We start from the raw sequence: 21477 nt of genomic DNA, 5'->3' as shown, positions 1-21477 counted from the left end.
CGTAGCCCTGGGTGCCTCCAAAAAGAAACTAGAGAGAGCACATACTAGTAACCTGACAGAACAACTAGAAACCCTAGAACTAAAGGAAGCAAATTCACTTAAGGGGAGTAGAAGGCAGGAAATAATCAAATGTAGGGCTGAAATCAACCAAGTGGAAACAAAAAGAACTAAATTAAAATAATCAACCAAATCAGGAGCTGGTTCTTTGAGAAAATCACCCTCTTCTTTTATCCTTTCAATGGATCAGAAAAAGAGATAGAAAGGGAAGTAGGCAACGTTAACATTAGACTACTTCATGCTGGGGCAAGCTTGATCATTGCCATCAAGGTAGCTAATTTCTTTTTGGTGTTGTTTCTTCTTTGTACATGACAAACAGCAGCCAACCGACCACCTACTAACAACAACCCTACCTCTTGGTGCCCTAGCATTTATATACCCGCTGAGGAGTCCCCAGAATTTCAAATGTCACACAATCACAGAAACTATATGCAGGTAGCAAAATAACATCCCAGCTAGAGCACAAGGCAAATCATAGTCCGCTGCTATAGACAATCTGAAGCAGCCCTATATCTCACACCTGAGATTAAAATGAAAACATATTCTTAGAATATTTTTGCATTTTTTAAAGAAACCAAAATTCTCACTACAGGTATCTACTTGCTTCATATAGTATCCGTAAACCTTATCAAGATATATGTATAGACCATGAACAGGAACAAATTCCTTTGTGAGAATCTATTATAATTTTCTTATCAATTCTGCAGTTGTGCATTTGACTAATCCCCAGTTTTGCCTATTATAGGATGAGTCATTCAGAAAATATATATTTTACAATTCTGGACTACAGGGGTCAAGCTACTCAAGATATTTTACACAGGTGAATCACTTCCATGAGATTTCATGGAACTGTGTGCAAATATTCTTTGATATTCTTTCTATCTAGGACATAATCACATAATCACACATGAGACTGTGCTGGTTGTTTTGCTTATTATAGCTGCTGCTGTGAACATTTTATCTCTTACCTTTTGTTAATATAAGCAAATTATGTCTATTGGATGTAGAGCTAAAGGTAGACTGGATCAGAAATTCTTGTACTTTGAGGTTGCAATTTATGCAGGGGAAATGTGGTTAAAGAAGTGGTAGCATCGACACTTATTATATTGTGAAATTTCATCCCAGAACTAGTCCAAGGAAATTTTAGTGGACAAAGAAAAACTAGTGTAGGATTTTTTCTCCCTGGTTTTATCTTGAACATATATCTTAGCAACACATGTAACATATATGACCTTAATTCTTACATATAACAATTGCAAGAAGAAAGTTTCTTTATCATTCTGTTTTCTATTAATATACAAAATACCTGAGGCTAAAAAAAAAAATGTTTAACTCACAGGCCTAGAGATTGAAAGTTATAGGTCAGCTCTGGCGAGACCCTCATAACAGATGATATCACAATTGTGTGTGTGTGTGTGTGTGTGTGTGTGTGTGTGTGTGTGTGTGTGGACAAACTGATGCAGGATGCTACGGAGACTAAGGTCTCATAAGAACTTGAATCTCTTCCAAGGGTATTTCTTAATAATCTAACAGCCTCCAACTAGATTCTATTTCTTAAAGGTTCCACCATATCTTAATAAATGAAAAATTGTTGTGGGAAGCATGAGACTCTGACTTGAAAGACTGGAATATGATGATCTGCAGTAATGTCCTGGGTTCATGAACTAGAAGTGATCTCCAAGCCAATTAAGGCAAGTGGCTGCAGGCTGGAGTGATTACTAGTTTACTATGGCTTTAACTGTCTTTAAATCTGAATGGAACTCTTTAGCAGAATCAGAATTGAAGGACAAATCTCAGATAAATACCTAACAACCTCAAGTAACCTAGGAAGAGGGAGCCTCAGTCAAAGAAATACCTTTATCACAGTGAACTTCAGCCATGTCTGTAAGAGATGGCCTTCATTAATGATTGATATTTCAGGCCCCTCCTACTGTGGGCAGCACCATCCTTGGGTTGTTGGGCTTGGGTTACATAAGGAAGATAGCTGACACGACCTAAGAGTGATTCAGTAAGCAGTGTCCTCCATCGTTCCTGCTTAAGGTCCTGCCCCAACTTCCCTCAATGATGGACCCTGTGGCCTTTGAGTGTAAGCTGAAATGACCCAGCTTGGGCTCATGGTTCTTTGTTAGAGAGCACAAAAGAAGAAAAGAAATTAAGAAAAAGAAAGCATATTGCCATGTGGGAAAGGGGCATGTTGTCCTAGACAGAGCTCATACACAGCACTGTCAGGTGACCAAGAATCAGAAATTAGATACTCAACGTACCTATGGTAAGACAAATACTACCTGTCTAAAAAAAAATAAAATCATTGATAAAATGGCTTCTAATAGTATTTTGCTATACTCATAGATCAGTGTGTTATTCTGTTATCATCAGAGAAGATTCCTCTTATGGCAGACAGAAACAGATTCAGAGACTTAAAGCCTGGCATCATGTGGAAAGAGAGTCCTCAGAACACACAGCTCTAAATGGGATGTCTCCATCAAATCTCGCTACTCAGAGCTCAGGAAACTGAAGAAGAGGAGTCCAGAAAGACTCATAGTGATGAAGGACACCCGGAGAACTAGACTCATTAAATCAACTGAACAAAGTGCATATGAATACCCAGAGACTGAAACGTCAAGCATAGGCCTACAAGCATATATATTAAAGCTTTCAGCTTAGTATTTTTATGGAACACCTGTGTGTGGGAATGAATGGTTCACTGATTGCTGTGCCTTCTCTCAGGGTTCTTTTTCTTCTGTTTAGTTGTCTAGTCCAGCCATAATGTGATGGGTTTTGTCTTATCTTATATTCTCTTTTGTTCCATTTGGTTGTTGTCTCTCAGAAGGCAATTCTCTTCTTATGAGACATAGAAAGAATGTGGATCTGGAGGGGATGAAGAACTGGGATGAGTAAGGGGGGGGGGATTGTAATCAAGATATATTGTGTCAGAACAGAATCTATTTTCAATTAAAAAAAAGAAAAGAAAACATATTTCCATGTGGGAAAGGAGCAAGTTCTAATATCACTCTGTTGCTGTGATAAAACACTCCGACTAAAAGCAACATGGAGAGGAAAGGGCTCATTTCAGCTTATTCTCAAAGGCATGAAGTCCAGCAGAAATCATGGAGGACACTGTTTACTGAATCACTCTTAGGTCATGTCAGCCACCTTTCTTATGCAATCCAAGTCCCCAAAACCCAAGAAGCCCTGCTCTAGGCAAATTACTGCTGAGTGGGACCTTTAAAAGTCCAAACTGCTATTCCAGCAGGCTCTTTTGCATTGGATGATGAATTATAATTGGTATAATTCAGTTTCTCTTCTGCTTTCTAAAGGCCAAAGTTGCCATCTTTCCCATTTCACCACACAGAGGAAGTAATTTGTATGAAAAGAACTTGGAGAAATTAATAGAAACATCTAAATCTATAGCGGTATCCAGCTTATATCAGAAACTGACAACCTTTAGTTGGGTTCAAGTCCCATAGTGTGGAGAATTAAATACAATCAATCACCTTGAATCAAACATTTTCATTTGAAATTTGCAAAGTTATAAAAACATCCTCAATTGGTCTCTATCTTAGGGTTTATATTACTGTGATTAAACACCACAACTAAAAGCAATTTGGGGAGGAAAGTTTTTATTTGCATAATACATCATCACGGAAAGCCAAGGCAGAAACTCAGGTTAGGAATCTGGAGGCAGGAGTTGATGCAGAGGTCATGGAGGAATGGTGCTTATTGGCTTGCTTCTAATGGCTTACTCCACTTGCTTTCTTATACTAACCAGTACAACCAGTCCTCTCACATCAACAATTAGTCAAGAAGATACTCCCATAGACTTGCCTATAGACCAGTCTTACAGAGACATGATCTCAATGGAGGCTCCCTATTCTCAGATGACTCTACCTTATGTCAAGTAGAAAAAAACAACCAGCACAGTCTCATGTGTGATTATGTGATTATGCCCTAGATGGAAAGAATATCAAAAAATATTTGCACACGGTTCCATGAAATCTCATGGAAGTGATTCACCTGTGTAAAATGTCTTGAGAAGCTTGACACCTGTAGCCCATAGTTTTATAATATATACTTTCTGAATGACTCATCTGATGCTGGCTTAGAATAAAACTTAAGTGTGCTTAATAATTTAATATTTACTGCTGAAAAGAATGCTCCTTAAGAGCAGGAACACACACACACACACACACACACACACACACACACACACAGAGAGAGAGAGAGAGAGAGAGAGAAAGAGAGAGAGAGAGAGAGAGAGAGAGAACTAGAATGTAGTAGGGAATTAGAAAATGGGTTGAGGAGGAAAAGTAAAAAAAAAATAAAAGAGTTGGGAAGGGAGGGAGGGAGAGAAGAAAACATGATGTGGGCCGTGATATGTCTTAATAGTGAATGATCTTACCAAGATCTCAGCTTCTAGAACCCTAGGCTATAGTTATATTTATTCATACTTTTATTTATAATATTGTAAGAAAATTGGTAGATACTTGTTTATAAATTCACTCAATTCCATATAATATAGCTACTGTCACATACTTAGAGTATAGAATTCATAGATTAGGAATTGGACCCATTGCTTAAATTTCATAGTACTTTGTTTTACATTCCTTGTGTTTGAAGAAAATGTAATGAGCACATTATTTGAACTAGAATTAAGATGTTTCATAAATATACATTTATCCTGTCTATGATACAGTTCTTACTTAACTCTTTGGGTACTCTGTGCTAAAGGCTTTAGGGGAATGCGTTTACTTGAGTAGTTACTATCAACATCATGGTTTGGGTGGCTCTTGCTTTAAGGAGACCATCTGCTGAGGTTTCTTGGATTGGAGTAATCTGGGGAGACTTATTACAAGAGCACATTTCTGGGCCTTACTCCAGACTGGCTTGAGCTGAATCTTAGCATGTACATTTTAATCAAGTCCCTCTGATAATTCTTGTGCACCCAAGATTCATTGTGTTAAAGGGAACTTTGCTTTCATAAGTCTCTGTTGCCACTGCATGCTACATACAGATGTGTGGAGAGTGGCAAATTCAATAACCCCCTTAATCTCTAAGGCCAACAAATAAAACAGTCAACTGGTGACAACAGCTGGCCCAGAGCCAAAAGAATACTTTAGGGGCTGCTTTTATGAGAAAGGGGTACTAACCATTTGGTTCTTGGGGGGCATTTCTTTGTATTAATTGAAAAATAATAGCACAAAGATAAAATATCTAGCAGTCACTGATCATAACATGGCATCATAAACAGGATAAATGTATATTTATGCATTATCTTAATTCTAATTCAATGCTTTCTAAATATTAAATGGTGTCTCTCTTAAGCACCAACAGGTATCTAAGAGTCCTAGAAACTTTGAAAGGTTGATACAATCACAGGCAATTCAAAGATGAGGAAACTAAGGTACAGAAACATAACTAGGTCACACAGCCAGAGGGAAACCAAGCTGATATTTCACTTTGAGGCAAGCCATATGCAAAGCCTACAAGTGTGACCACCACTGAGCCTTGTGTCAGATAAGATCTGTTCTGAGAAAACAAAGAGTGGACTCAGAACTTACCAAGAGAGTAAACAAGAGGCTTTGCTTAGCATGGTCCTTTCATCAGTGAGAACTGGGAATTCACTGAAGTTCTTCTACGACCCAACACTGTTTTAGCCTCCGAGTATATACAGGCAGGTGAAGAAAGTGGCCTGACTTTGGCCTCAAGGATCCCCTTAAAGAGTCATGAACTGCATCAATACATATATCCACATACATTTACAGCTCTGGGTATTACTGATTTGAGTACATATACAACAGTGAGTCTGATATAGATAGGTCAAGATGAAGATGGATCCATGATGTCAGGTTGAGTTTAACTGAAGCATGTATACACAACATACGCAGAGAAAGGGAGAGGGGAGAGGGGAGAGCTTGAGCTTTTTAGAGCTGAGCAGATGAATTCCAATAGAGCACATCTCAACAGGGTCACCAAAGAGTGAACAGTTCAGAACTGAAGGGAAACCACTTTTGTCTTCTAGGATACAAAGTTGCACATCACTCAGTCCTATTTCCAGCTCCCCGTGGTTGTAAACCATCACTAAGACTGCCTGGATGTAGCCTCAGTGGGTTTCATTCCAGAGGTAATTACAGTTTAAAGTGGAAATCTGTTAATTATGAAGAATGATTCTTTAACTCTGGACATTGATTTGTTATAGTTAGTAGAAGAAAGTTTTTGTTTTTGTTTTTGTTTTTGTTTTTACCTTTTTTGCTTGTTTTATATCCACTTTATATCCACTTTCAATTGGATAATGAGTTTGGCAAGTGGGAGATGGAAAATATTTTATTTTCTCAGGTAAGCCAGAACGCTATGGGTGAGAACTAGCTATCTGTGTTTTAAAAGTCCTTTGTGTAATTTTTTATGTGAGTTAAATGTTGCGAAACTCTATGACATAGAACCCAGAAAAGGCTGACTTAATGCCACACTGTGAGAACCTTGCTGTTTTGTTTTGTTTTATATGGTCTTCCAAGCCTCTTCCTGCCCTTTACTTACTTTGCTTTCAGGGGAGAATATCAGAGGACGCTTGTCATTTAAAACTAGGCCTGGGTGATGTTAAAGCAAAAACGCTCCCCTTGCTATTTTTCCTCTTCCTTTGCCTCCTCCTCCACATCCTTCTCTACTTCTTTTTCCTCTTTCTCCTTCTTCTGTTTTTGTTCATGCTTACATCTCCTTGGTGCTGTCACTGAACTATACCCCTCCAGCCTTTTCTTTCCATTTTCCTTAATTAAGAGGTTAAATGCATTATATTTATTACCTTAATTGTTACTATTATTAATATTACTAATATTAATATTATTAATATTTTGTAGTGCTGGGGATAAGGCCAAGGCCTTGTGTATTCAAGGTGTCTTAGTTAAGTTTTCTATTGTGATAAACACAATGATGAACAGCAACTTTTGCAAGAAAGATTTTATTTCGGTGTACACAGTATAGTCCACCCTGAAGAGAAGTCAGGGAAGGAACTTGGAACCTAGATGTAGGAACTGAAGCAGAGTCCATGGAAGAACACTGCTTACTGGCTTGCTCCCCAGCTCTCTTTAAGCTTGCCTTCTTATACCATTCAGGACCACCTGACAAGCAGTGGTAACACCCACAGTGACCTACACCCTCCTGCTTCAATTATTTAATCAAGAAAATAACTCCAGAGATTTCACTGCATGCCAATCTGATGAAGGCCTTTTCTTAATTGAAGTCTCCTCTTCCCAGATGCAGCTAACATGTGTTGAATTGACACAGAACGAATCAACATACAAAGCAAGTGCTCTACCACAGAGCTCTATTCACAGCTCACAAAGTGCTTTAGACCAGGAGATCTACACTCTGTTTTCTCTAAAGGAGTTAGGGAACCACAACACTAGTTTTCTCTAATCTTGGTTTTATCAGGTTTTCCTGAAACAACTGCCACAACTCGACAAATGCTTGCATTTCACACAGTACTTCTAATCAGCTTTGTAGCCTCTTTTGTAAACATAAGTAGATGACCAATAATAAGTCAGCTGACATTTAGAGAAAACCACAACACAGGAGACGGAGAGCAAACACGTGAACCCAAAGAATCCAGAGAACTGAAGGCAGCAGAATATTCAGGAGACACAATTATGCTTACAGCATCAAGAAAAAAATCCAAATTATGACTGGTGCTTTTAAGAAAAGACACTGAATTCATAAGACATGAGCATGGCTTACTCTAGAGAATTGCAAGTTATGGGAGCACAAAATAATCTGCTTAGAAATTTTGGTAGAGTATTGGGATATAGTTCAATGGTAGAGTGTTTGCCTACTCTCAGAAAGGCCCTGCCTTCTCTCTTCAGTGTACAAAGAGGTAGGGAAGAAACATAAAGTTGGACATACTATTTCCAGACACTATTGTGGATGCCAACAAGATCTTGCTGATAGGAGGCTAATATAGCTGGGAGGCTCTGCCAGTGTCTGACAAATACAGACGTGGATGATCAGAGCCATCCATTGGACTGAGCACAGGGTCCCCAATGAAGGAGCTAGAGAAAGGACCCAAGGAGCTGAAGAGGTTTGCAACCCCATAGGAGGAACAACAATATGAACTAACCAGTACCCCCAGAGCTACCTGGGAATAAACCTCCAATCAAAGAAAACACGTGGTGGGACTCATGGCTCTAGCTGCATATGTAGCAGAGGATGCCCTAGTTGGTCATCAGTGGGAGGAGAGGCCCTTGGTCCTGTGAAGGTTCTATGCCCCAGAATAGGGGAATGCCAGAGCCAGGAAGCAGGAGTTGGTGGGTTGGTGAGCAGGGGGAGGGGAGAGAGCATAGGAGGATTTTGGATGGGAAACTAGGAAAGGGGATAACATTTGAAATGTAAATAAAATAGCTAATAAAAAACCCAGAATATATAACAAAAATGTTGAAGAATGAAACACAGGAATGAAAAATAAGAAAATCAGGGGAAAGGCACATTTCATCCATCTCACCACTTCCTTTACTCCAAGCCAGCTGTTGGAGCAAAATTCAGCAAATATTAAGGTAAATTCATGCATAAGCCATCTATATTATGCAGAGAACCTGGCACTATGTATCTGATGTGGGCTCCAATGCAGTGTCTGGGTCCCTGGAGTAGAGAAGAGGTTCCATAGCCGAACACATTGAAGAGTCATTTTGGATCTTGAGTTGTGAAGATCTAAGTTTAAGGTAGGTTCATAAAGACAGGTCAGATCTCCGAGATCAACTAAACACATCTGAGTAAGTCAAAGCAACAGAGGTAGGGTTTTGCTTCATTGCCCTGCACACACACATTTAAGACAAAGGAAGAGAGAACAGTAGAGCAGAGGCAAGAGAGGGCTCCCTCACATATTTAACTCAGTTGTATGTTAATTGCTGTAAAGCAAATTTCCTTTCTTTTCAGACTGTTGATAATAGAGTTGGCTATTACATATTACTTGTTGTGACTGGATTGATTCTTCTATGGATGGTGGTACATGTGGGAGGTGGAGGTTCTCACTGTTTTGTCGAGACTGGTCTTGAACTTTCAAACTAAATAGATGCCCCAGCCTCAGGCCTTTAGGTATCTGGTGCCCTGTGAGTTGATATTTAGATGTGAGTAAATACAGAGGGAAGAATACAGATCTTCTATGTTGAACAGCAGGGAGATGCAGAACAGGACGTAAGTGAAACTACAGCTTTTGCCAGCCATCTACTTATTTAAGGCCCCAGCATGGCTGGAGGGAATGTGAGATCTTCTGCATACATTGGGTAACATTTGAATAGATGCTATTTGAAACTCAAGGGCAGGACTATTATTTCATCTGATGTCATTATCACATAAACAGAATCTTACTTAAATCCAGGGCAAATTAGCAACTTAGTCATTACTGCTGTGATTTTCCAGAGGGAGAAATGTAAGAGAGGTTTTTTTTGTTTTTTTTTTTGTTGTTGTTGTTGTTTTTTGTTTTTTTTAAGATCTACTATATGCAAGTATACAGTAGCTGTCTTCAGACAGTCCAGAAGAGGGCGCCAGATCTCATTACAGGTAGTTGTGCAGCATCATGTGGTTGCTGGGTTTTGAACTCAGGACCTTTGGAAAAGCAGTCAGTGCTCTTAACCTCTGAGCCATCTCTCCAGCCCATGTAAGAGAGTTTAAAATGGAGGTAGAATAATTTGCCCAAGATGCTCTGGGTTTTGGTGGCTGGGCTGGAATTCAAAGCCAGGCCCCACTGACTCTAAAGCATATACTTTTCCTACAATCCCCACAGAAAGGGTCAAGTTCAATCTTCCAACCTTTTGCTGATGGAGCTACATTTCCTGAGTGCTGGATTTTTTTATATGGCTGAATTTCTCTAATAGAGTATAGCTTTTGGTGTATAGGTAGGTGTTTATTTCCATCTTTAATATTTGCCAATTGTTTGGGGCTTTTTCACTTTCCATCCTCTCTTCCTCCTCCCACTTTCCTTCCCCTTCTCATTCCTTTCCTTCTTTCACTACCACCATTCTTTTTTCTTCCGTACCCCAAGCCTATTCTGTTTCCTCCCATAAGCAAGCAAACATGAAACATAGACAGCCTTATTTATTTTAACTATAAAGGAAGAGCCCTGGGAAGTTAATCAGACTGCCAGGAATGTAGAATTTGCTGATGAATGGACATTTGGCTAAGAATAGTAAATTCTCAGCTAATTGAAAGCAGATAACAAGAGTAATGCATCCACCTTGAAAAACATCACACTTCTAATAAATAATTGGAAATGGCAATCTTTGGACATATGAACTGAGGAGGAAAAGTCTTAAATAAATTCTGGACTAATTCCTGTCACATATATTATGCTGTATTTAGCAGTTGTGCTGTATAAGAAGATTAAAAACTATAAATCTCCTCATAACACTGTCTAGAGCAGTGTTTTAAAACCAGAATAAATAGGAGTGAGCTTCTTAGAATGCCTCATAGAATATTGACTTCCATGAATTTAGCACTGGGAAGGGTTCTTTATTCCCCTCTCTCCATGTATGCTCACAGCCAGAGGAAATAGGGACTGGAGGAGATCAAAAGTCCTCCCACTCACCTGGCTGCTACCATAAAGTGTTTCTGCTAGAAGGCACTTTGTGAGCTCCAGTGTAATCCATGGGCCAAAAAAGCTTAGGTATTACCTGAATGTTAAAGATGCAGAAATAGAGCAGGTCGTGGTGGTGCATGCCTTTAATCCCAGTACTCGGGAGGCAGAGGCAGGCGGATTTCTGAGTTTGAGGCCAGCCTGGTCTACAAAGTAAATTCCAGGACAGCCAGGGCTATACAAAGAAACCCTGTCTCGAAAAACAAACAAACAAACAAACAAAGGTGCAGAAATAGGGGTTTCATCTGAGGCCTGCTGGGTCAAAATCTGTGTTTTAGCAGGATTCTTGGGGATTCTTGTGCTCATTTGCCTTTAAGAAGTGCTGCAGTGTCCAGTCCAGGACAATTCTATATGACATATATGATGACTGAAACAACTGGATTCACCTAGGATTGCTTTAATCCCAGGTTTTGTGATAAATCAATATTTAGATTATCTACTAGACCAGGCCTTCAGTTTCTTCTTCCCTTGTGTTAACAAGTGGCTTCTCACTCCTTCTCTGGTATTGTGTTGAGAATTCCAGAAATCAGGTTCTCATTTTGCCCCACCATTTGTACTCCCCATTTCAGCCCCTCTCTGGGTTTGTAGCCCATGGCCCATTTCCTCTACAAAGGCAAACCCTGACTGGTCATCCTCGGTTCCTTAGCTGTCTTATCTGTACGCTATCTTGGGTCTGTGTACTAATGGGCTCTCACCTGTTACTGACTTTCTTGGACAGTATCTATCTGCCTGTTGGGGACATCAGTGGTATAAACCCAGAGACAAACTATTGAAGGAGAGACTGTATTATTTGTATCATCGGTCCCTGCTCTGGAATCCTCGTGAGTTTCTGGATAATGCAAGCTCATTATGATTTTTGAAGTCTTTTACTTCTGTTATTAATTCTTCTAATGTGTTGCTGCCATTGGTACAGATATTTTGTTCTTGCTTGGTTTGGTGATTAGAGACAGAGTCTCTGATTAGTTATTTTTTCATCATTGTAAAAAATTACCTGACTTAATGGAGGTAAGATTTATTTTGTCTTACAGTGTTATAGAGACCATCAAGGCAGGATGGTATGGTGAAGCCGTTATCTCAGTATGTGTCTGTAGGATAATGTAGCAGAGTTATGTCATACCTTGATAGATCAGGGGGCAGGAACCAGGAACAGATATAGCCTCCAAAGGCTCATCCCTAGTGACCTACTTTTGCCCATAACTCCTGCGTCCCTCTTGTGAGAGATAGTATTCTGATTCAGAATTTCTGATTCAAACTCTTAACAACTCACTGCATATCCCAGAATGGCCTATAACTTCCAATCTTGCCTCTGTCTCTCAAGTGCTTGGAAATCAGGTCTGTGCCACTATGCAAAGTTTGAAACCAGTCACTTTAATACACCATCAACATTCACAAGCGCATCCATGGAGTGGGCTTCAAGAAGCGTGCTCCTCAGGCACTCAAAGAAATTCGGAAGTTTGCCATGAAGGAAATGGGAACACCAGATGTGCGCATTGACACCAGGCTCAATAAAGCCGTCTGGGCCAAGGGAATAAGGAACGTTCCATACCGCATCCGAGTATGCTTGTCCAGAAAACGGAATGAGGATGAGGATTCCCCATAAAGCTTTACACGCTGGTAACTTTCGTGCCTGTTACCACATTCAAAAATCTACAGACAGTCAATGTGGGTGAACCTGCTCAATGTCAAATAAAGTTGCAGAACTGCCTTCAAAAAAAAAAAAAAAAGAAAGATGTTTACCCATCACCTCTTGAGTATCTGTTGTATGTTTGATTTCTCCACAAAATACCTTATATTATCTCAATTATTACTCAGAAAAACCAGAATGACACATTTTTTAAATTTAGTTTTATTTGTAATTCATTTTTTACACTCCATATTTTATTTGCCAGCTGCCCACCCTCCAACTGTTCCACATCCCTTATCTCCACCCCACCCCTGTCTCCACGTGGATGCCCCCACCCCACTCCACCTGACCTCTAACCTCCTTGGGGCCTCCAGTTTCTTGAGGGTTAGGTTCATCATCTCTGAATGAACACAGACCCAGAAGTCCTCTACTGTATGTGTGTTGGGGGGGGGGTCTCATATCAGCTGGTGTATGCTGCCTGTTCCGTGGTCCAGTGTTTGAGTTATCTTGGGAGTCCATATTAATTGAGACTGCTGGTCCTACAGGATTGCCCTTCTCTTCAGCTTCTGTCAGCCTTCCCTAATTCAACAATAGGGGTCATCTGCTTCTGTCCATTGGTTGGGTGCAAATATCTGCATCTGACTCTTTCAGCTGCTTGTTGGGTCTTTCGGAGGGCAGTCATGATAGTTCCCTTTTTGTGAGTGCTCCATAGCCTCAGTAATAGTGTCAGGCCTTGGGACCTCTAATTGAGCTAGATCCCACTTTGGGCCTGTCTCTGGATCTTCTTTTCCTCAGGCTCCTCGCCATTTCCATCCCTGTAATTCTTTCAGACAGAAATAATTATGGGTCAGAGTTGAGACTGTGGGATGGCAACCCCATCCCTCACTTGATGCCCTGTCTTCCTGCTAGAGGTGGGCTCTATAAGTTCCCTCTCCCTACTGTTGTCCTAGGAGTCTCTCACCTCCCAGGTCTCTGGTGCATTCTAGAGGGTCCCCCCAACCTCTTATTTCCTGAGGTTGCCTGCTTCCATTCTTTCTGCTGGCCTTCAGGGCTTCAGTCCTTTTCCCTCACCCAATACCAGATCAGGTTCTCCTCTCCCCACACCCCCACTGCATCCAAACACCATCTACTTTCCCTCCCAAGTCCCTCCCTCCCTCCCCACTTGTGATTGCTTTCTTCTCTCTCCCAAGTGGGACTGAGGTGTCCTCACTTGGGCACTTCAGTCTGTTGAGCCTTTTGAATTCTGTGGACTGTATCTTGTGTCTTTATGTGTGAGGTTTTTTTTTGGGGGGGGGGCTAATATCCACTTATTAGTGAGTACATACCATGCATGTCCTTCTTGTGTCTGAGTTACCTCACTCAGGATGATATATTCTAGTTCCATCCATTTGCCTGTAAAAATCAGGATGTCCTCGTTCTTAACAGCTGAGTAGTATTCCATTTTGTAAATGAACCACCTTTTCTGTATCCATTCTTCTGTTGTGGGACATCTATGTTGTTTCCAGCTTCTGGCTATCACAAACAAGGCAGCTATGAACATTGTGGAACAGGTAACCCTGTGGAATGGTGGGATATCTTTTGGGTATATTCCCAAGAGTGATATAGCTGGGTCTTCAGTTAGATCTATTTCCAATTTTCTGAGGAACCTCCAGACTGATTTCCAGAGTGGTTGTACCAGTTTGCAATCCCACCAGCAATGGAAGAGTGTTCCTCTTTCTCCACATCCTCTCCAACATGTGTTATCACCCGAGGTTTTGTCTTACCTATTCTGACTGGTGTAAGTGGAATCTCAGGGTCATTTTGATTTGAATTTCTGTGATCACTAAGGACTTTGAACATTTCTTTAGGAGCTCCTCAGCCATTCAAGATTCCTCAGTTGTGAAGTTGTGAATTCTTGGTTTAGTCCTATACCCCATTTTTTTTATTGAGTTGTTTCTTTCTTTCTTTCTTTCTTTCTTTCTTTCTTTCTTTCTTTCTTTCTTTCTTTCTTTCTTTCTTTCTTTCTTTCTTTCTTTTGTGATTAACTCCTTGAGTTCTTTATATATTTTGAATATTGGCCCTCTATCGGATATGGGGTTAGTGAAGACTATTTTTTTCCAATCCGTAGGTAGCCAGTTTGTCTTATCGACTATGTCCTTTGCCTTACAGAAGTTTTCCAGTATTATGAGGTCCTATTTGCTATTAAGATACAATGTCAGATATCAAGGGTCCAATTAGATGAGTTGGATCCATGTCCACCTGTGTAAGCCACTCCAGTTAGATTTCAGATCATTTTCATCACTGTGTGGGGTTCCCTAGTGTTTCCTTTCAGCTGTTTTTGACACTCTTAAGGCTGCTACAATTCTGACTTCTCCCATAGATTTACTCCAGCTGGGCTTCAAGTACATAAGTGGAATCATCCATTTGGTGTTTAATTTTTTGTGTGTGTGGCTTCCTTCATTTGCAAGGACCATGGGAGGCATCTATGTTGTCATGTAGATCAGTAGTTCCTGGTGAGATATTTTAATTCTCATATTACATGTAGTGACTGGGGGATATGAATGTTGCCTAACTTGTCCTGACCATATGAGAAGGGCTCATATAAGAATGTATGTCATCGAAACTCAAGAGCTTTCTTTAGCTTCCCTTCAGGATGGATTGCACCAAGTATTTGAAATCATCTATTTCTCTCTGGATTCTGTGCTATCTATCATTCTCTACATTTGAAGATTATCTTCCATTAGCTCTGCTGGATTCTCTACCCCAGCTTGTGGGGATGAGGTTTTCTATTCATCTGTATGGGTTTACTCAGAGTTGAATAAGATCTTCAAGAATGATTTCATCTGAAGGGTAGGGTATGTGTTTGTTCTGAGGTAACCAAAGTAGAGTCTAGGGTAGAACAAAGGTGGAACCCCTTTCAGGGTGCCCACAGAAATGGAAACTTACCCCACTGGGTCTGAGTCAGGGAGACAATGGTTAATTTTCTGGGTCAGCTACACTGGATCAATTGGTATCAAAATACTTGGTTGAGCATAATTTCAGAGCAGATTTCTGAAGGTATGTCTAGATGAAATTAACATTTGAATAGGTAGAATGATAAAAAAAATGGTGTCCTTCATGTGTGTGGCAGTATTCATTTGTTAGGGGCCCCAAAATAACAGAAAGGTCAAGGGAGGGAGAAGTTGCTCTTTGCCTGGCTGCTTAATCTGCATCCTGAATATTCTCCACCTCTCATATTTGGACTTAGACCACTAGCTCTCCTGATTTTGAAGACTCTGCACTGAAGCTAAAACTACACCATGGGTGTTTCTGTGTCTCCTTGTAGCTGGCAGATCATGGGATTTCTCAGCCTCTATATCCCAAAGAACCAATTCCTCATCATCCATTCATTTAGCCCACCCCCATCATTGGTTTTGTTTCTCATGAGAGAGAACACTAACTAACTAACTAACCAACTAACTAACTAACTAACTAACTAATATAAAGGACATTTCAAATGTCCTATTTATAGTATTCTAATCAGTATGCTAAAATTTCTGAGAGAACTTGCATCTTCCAGATACTTACAGTTTCCTCATCATGACCCTCAATGTGTTCTCAGGCTGACTAAATGGGAAAAGAGTAAAAATGAATTGTAAATTGTAAAGTGTTCTGTAAAACTATTTTGCTCCAGTTTCTCACTTTTGGGTTCTGGATTGCTTCAAATGCAACTTCACCCAGAAGGATAAATTTCCAATCCCACATCTAGAAAGAACAATTTGACTATAATGCTGCTGCTGTGTTATATTTTTCCGTAGTGGGACTTCCCTTCATAATATAAATGTGTTCTATATGATTACTTTTAACTCCTACAGTTTTTCTCACAATAGCCTAGCTGCTAGTTTGTTTTATTCAGGTTTACCTTGAATATATAACATGATATTGAAATGCCAAATAATTAAGATTATTATATAACTAGTTATGCAAAAGAGTTGTTCTCTTATACCATTCCAGAAAGAAAGAAATAAGAAAAATCTAAAATTTAAGTTGAGTAGAAGAAAAACTTGTTCATTAAAGCTAATTATTTCCTTAGAATGGATAAATGTTAGGGGAGGGCTTGAAAGTATTTTTCAATTCATAAAAGTTGATCATCTCTTATAACTTTAAAGTTTCTGAGAACCATTGTTAAATTAGTTCTAATTTTTATTTTAACTGTTTAAGATCAAAAATTCAGGTGACAGCAGGTACTGGCGAGGATGTGGAGAAAGAGGAACACTCCTCCATTGCTGGTGGAATTGCAAGCTGGTACAACCACTCTGGAAATCAGTCTGGCGGTTCCTCAGAAAGTTGGACATAGTACTACCGGAAGATCCAGCAATACCTCTCCTGGGCATATACCCAGAAGATGTTCCAACTGGTAATAAGGACACATGCTCCACTATGTTCACAGCAGCCTTATTTATGATAGCCAGAAGCTGGAAAGAACCCAGATGCCCCTCAATAGAGGAATGGATACAGAAAATGTAGTACATTTACACAATGGAGTACTACTCAGCTATTAAAAACAATGGATTTATGAAATTCTTGGGCAAATGGATGTATCTGGAGGATATCATTCTTAGTGAGGTAACCCAATCACAAAAGAAGTCACTAGATATGTCACTCACTGATAAGTGGATATTAGTCCAGAAACTTAGAATACCCAAGATACAATTTGCAAAACACAAGAAAACCAAAAGAAGAAAGACCTCCTTAGAATAGGGAACAAAATACCCATGAAAGGAGTTACAGAGACAAAGTTTGGAGATAAGATGAAATGATGGACTATCCAGAGACTACCCTACCCGAGGATCCATCCCATCATCAGCCACCAAACCCAGACACTATTGCACATGCCAGCAAGATTTTGCTGAAGGGACCCTATTGATATAGCTGCCTCTTGTGAGGCTATGCCAGTGCCTGGCTAACACAGAAGTGGATGCTCATAGAGGAGCTAGAGAAGGTACCCAAGGAGCTGAAGGGGGCTGCAACCCTATAGGTGGAACAACACTATGAATTAACCAGCACCCCAGAGCTCGTGTCTCTATGTAGCAGAAGATGGCCTAGTCAGCCATCATTGGGAAGAGAGGCCCCTTGGTCTTGCAAACTTTGTATGCCCCATAGAAGGGAATGCCAGGGCCAAGAAGTGGGTGGGAGTGGGTGGGTAGGAGAGCAGGGGTTGGGGGGTATAGGGAACTTTCAGGATAGCATTTGAAATGTAAATAAAGAAAATATCTAATAAAAAACCCTCCTAATTTCATATTTGGGTGTTTTCTGTTTTGTTTCTTTGTTTGAGACATGTTTCACTGTATAGACTTGACTGTCCTGGAACTGACTTCAAACCCACAGAGATCTACTTGCCTCTACCCCCTGAATGCTAGGATTAAAGGCATGTGCCTCTGCTACTCAGTTTTCTGTTTTATTTTAAATGTTTTGGTTCTACTTTGATAATGCATGCATACATACATACATACATACATGTATGCATGCAGTATATGTATGCATGTGCAGTGTATGCACAAATGTGTGTAAATACAACCCACTGACTCCATTGTTGTTATTTGTATATGGTTTCAGGACTGACCACTTTGTATTGCACAGCCACCTTGGGAGAGAACAATTTGCCTTCCTGTAATTCTTTGCCTAGCAGTAGACCCTGTCAAAAACTTTCTCATTTCTCATCAACGCGTCCATTGATATTGCCATTAATCCTGGTTTTTTTTTTATGTAGCCATTTCTTGAAAAGATTTTTCACAGAAGGATTCCTGGTATTCTGGATTTTACAGTGTTTTTTAAAATATTTCTCCCCCCTCTTCTGATACAATCCCTAACAACGCCATAGCTGTGATGTAAATGCATCCATTGGGGTTGGGCTCTTCATGGTCTGTTCATCTTTGTATTGTATATAGTTATGCTTTTCTGTGATTTGTTGCAAAAAGAGGCTTCTTGGATGAGGGGTGGTAGCTACATTTACCAGTGGGGATAAGATTTTAGCATATAATAGGAAATTGAGACATTTACCAGGATTCCAGTATCAGGCATGATTTACTTCCTGTTGAGTGAACCTTAAATCTAATCAAATGGCTGTTGATCATTACCTACCCATGCCACTTATTAGACCTTTATGGATATCTTGGCATAATTGTAATTGTCCTGGCTCATGGGTGTTGTAGCTAAGTTTCCCTCCTTTGGCAGATTACACAGCATTTTCTGGAACCATGAAAGCTACATCTTAGGAAAGAGGCTTTCAAGTCAGACTCAGCCCAAATAATCTAAATCCTGTGTCCTAAGCCTGTGGTGTCTTCAGCAACAGGGGCCCACTCTGAACAATGAGAAGCAACTAAAGATTTCATCAATAACTTATATCGCTTGGAAGTTACTCAGACTTCCCTGACCAATTATCCCAAAGGAGGGTTTCTTGGGCCTAATACTGGATTGTTTATTAGTCTATGGTTCTTGTGGGGGGCATTGTCAGCTCAAGTGTCTTAACTTCCTTCAACACACACAAACAGACACACACACACATACACACACACACACACACACACACACACACGCAAGCATGCATGCACATGCACTCACTTGCACTCACTTGCACACACACACACACACACACACACACGTGCCATGTATAGTTTATAATTTTAGGTAAATATAAAACAGTGTAATCTCTTGAGGCTTTATCAAACACCCTTGAAGTTATTTGTTCCTTGTTGCTCCTTTTCCTTATGCACTGACTTTCTTTCCTCCATCCCAGGTGGAGCTTCCTCCTCTCAGTAACACCTGTATCCTACAACTCCCCTCCAGAATTTCTCCGATTCCCACCACCTTTATACTTCCCTGGCTCTGTGCTTCTTCCATGTTGTATTCTCACATCTAAGGATATGAAGCTCAAAACCATAAATGGGAGAGAACATGTACCATTTTTCTTTCTGAATCTGGGCTACCTCTCTCAGTATAGTCTTTTATCGATCTATCAATTTACCTACAGTCTTCATGGTTTCGTTTTTCTTTATACTGAATAATATCACACAGTGTATGTTCCACCATTTTCATTTTCTATCTTTCTGTTGAAGGACCTTTAGGCTGTTTCTATTTCCTGCCTATTATGAACAGGGCAGCTACTAACATTGCTGAGCAATTAATTGCCGAGGAAAATGTAAATGCTATATTCCAAAGAGTGGTATAGCTGGGCCATGTGATAGATTTATGTTTAGATTTTTTAGAGGATTCTCTATACTGATTTCCAGAGTGGGTCCACCTTTGGCACTCACACCAATAGTGCATGAGGGTTCTTATTTCTTCACATCCTTGCCAGCATTTGTTATCAGTTGTTTTGTTGATCTTAGCTATTCTGATTGGGGTGAGATAAACTACAAAGTTATTTTCAATTAGCATTTTCCTAATTGCTAAGCATGATGAACACTTTTTTGAGGTCTTCCATATACACTTTTATTTCTTCTATTGATGACTCTCTGTTTAGATCCCTAGACCAATTTTAACTTAATGTGGCAAAGATTTTTCCCCATTCTCTGGGTTTCTTCTTTGCTAGTTTGATTGTTTCCTTAGCCTAGAGAGGCTTATTCATTTATAAGGTTCCACTTACCAATTGTTGACTTTATTTCTTGGGCAAACAAAATCCTATTCAGAAAGGTTTTTCTTAAACCTGTATCTTGTAGGGTAGTTTCTTCTAATAGTTTCAGTGTTTCAGGTTTCAAATTGAGGCCTTTGATACACTTGGATCTAATTTTAGGGAAGGATTATATACACTGGTCTAACTTTATTCTTCTGTATATGGGATCCAGTTTTTTTTACGTCCATTTGTTGAAGATGCTGTCTTTTATCTAGTATATGACTTCTTTCATTTTTGTAAAATATCATATGGCTATACTTACAAGTACTCATGTTTGAATTTTATTTCATTGGTTTACATATCTGTTTTTGTGCCCAGATCATAGTGATGGTATTTTTTTATAATTTAAACTTTATAATATATCTTAAAGTCTATAAAAACAATTTCTCAAGTGTTATTCCTTTCGCTGTCAATTGATTTAGCTATTTTTCTGGTTCCTTACAAATTTTAGGGTTTATTTATTTATTTGCTGTTTGCTTGAAGAATGTTACAGATTTTGATGGGAGCTGTATTGAATATGCAAATAGCTTTTGTTAGGATGGTTATTTTCACATTCTTAATTCTACTGTTGCATGAGCACAAGAGGTCTTCCCATTTTCTCGTATCTTCCTCAGTCTCTTTCTTCACATAATTAGCAATTTTTATTGTAGAGATTTTTCACCTCCCTTGCTCATTCCAAGAAGCTTATTCCAAATGTTTATTGTCTTCGATACTATTTTAAATGAGAGGGTGTCCAAGATCTCTTTCTCATGTTGTTGGTTTATAGAAAGGCTGCTGAATTTTGTAAGTTGATTTTGTATTCTGATACTTTGCTGAAATGGTGTATTGTTTTTTAAAAGTTTTGCAGTGAAATTTTTGGGATCCTTTACCATAACATCTGCAAATAGATATCGTCTGAATTCTTCTTAACCTACATGTATACCTTTAATTTGTTTCTCTTGACATATAAATCCAGCTAGTGCTTCCAGCATTATATTGACAAGGAATATGGATAATGAGCAGCCCCATGTCATTCCTAATTTTAATGAGAGTCCTTTGAGATTTTCTCTGCTTTGTCATATATAGCTTTTATTATGTTGAGATATGATCCATCCAGTTCTATTTCCTCTCAGACTTTTATGTGAAAGCATGTTGGATTTTGTCACAGCTTTCTCTGTGTCTATGGATTTAGTTGATTATGTAATTTTTGTCTTTAAGTCCATTCATGTGGTTCATTACATTTACTAACTTACATGTTTCTTTTTTTTAAAAAATTTGTTTCTTTTAATGGAGATCCATCCATACTTACTGCCATTTGAGTGACATACCATCATTAGCTCTGGAGCTTTTAAAAAAGCAATAAACATTTCATTTTTATTATTAATATTTTCTTTATTTACATTTCAAATGCTATCCCAAAAGTTCCCTATACCTCCCTGCCTCTGCTCCCCTACCCACCCACTCTCACTACTTGGCCCTGGCCTTCCCTTGTGCTGGGTCATATAAAGTTTGCAAGACCAAGGGGCCTCTCTTCCCAGTGATGGCCAATTAGGCCATCTTCTGCTACATTTGCAG

The sequence above is a fragment of the Mus pahari genome, chromosome X (assembly GCF_900095145.1).
Source record: "Mus pahari chromosome X, PAHARI_EIJ_v1.1, whole genome shotgun sequence".
Lineage (NCBI taxonomy): Eukaryota > Metazoa > Chordata > Mammalia > Rodentia > Muridae > Mus > Mus pahari.
This window is presented reverse-complemented; position numbering follows the sequence as displayed.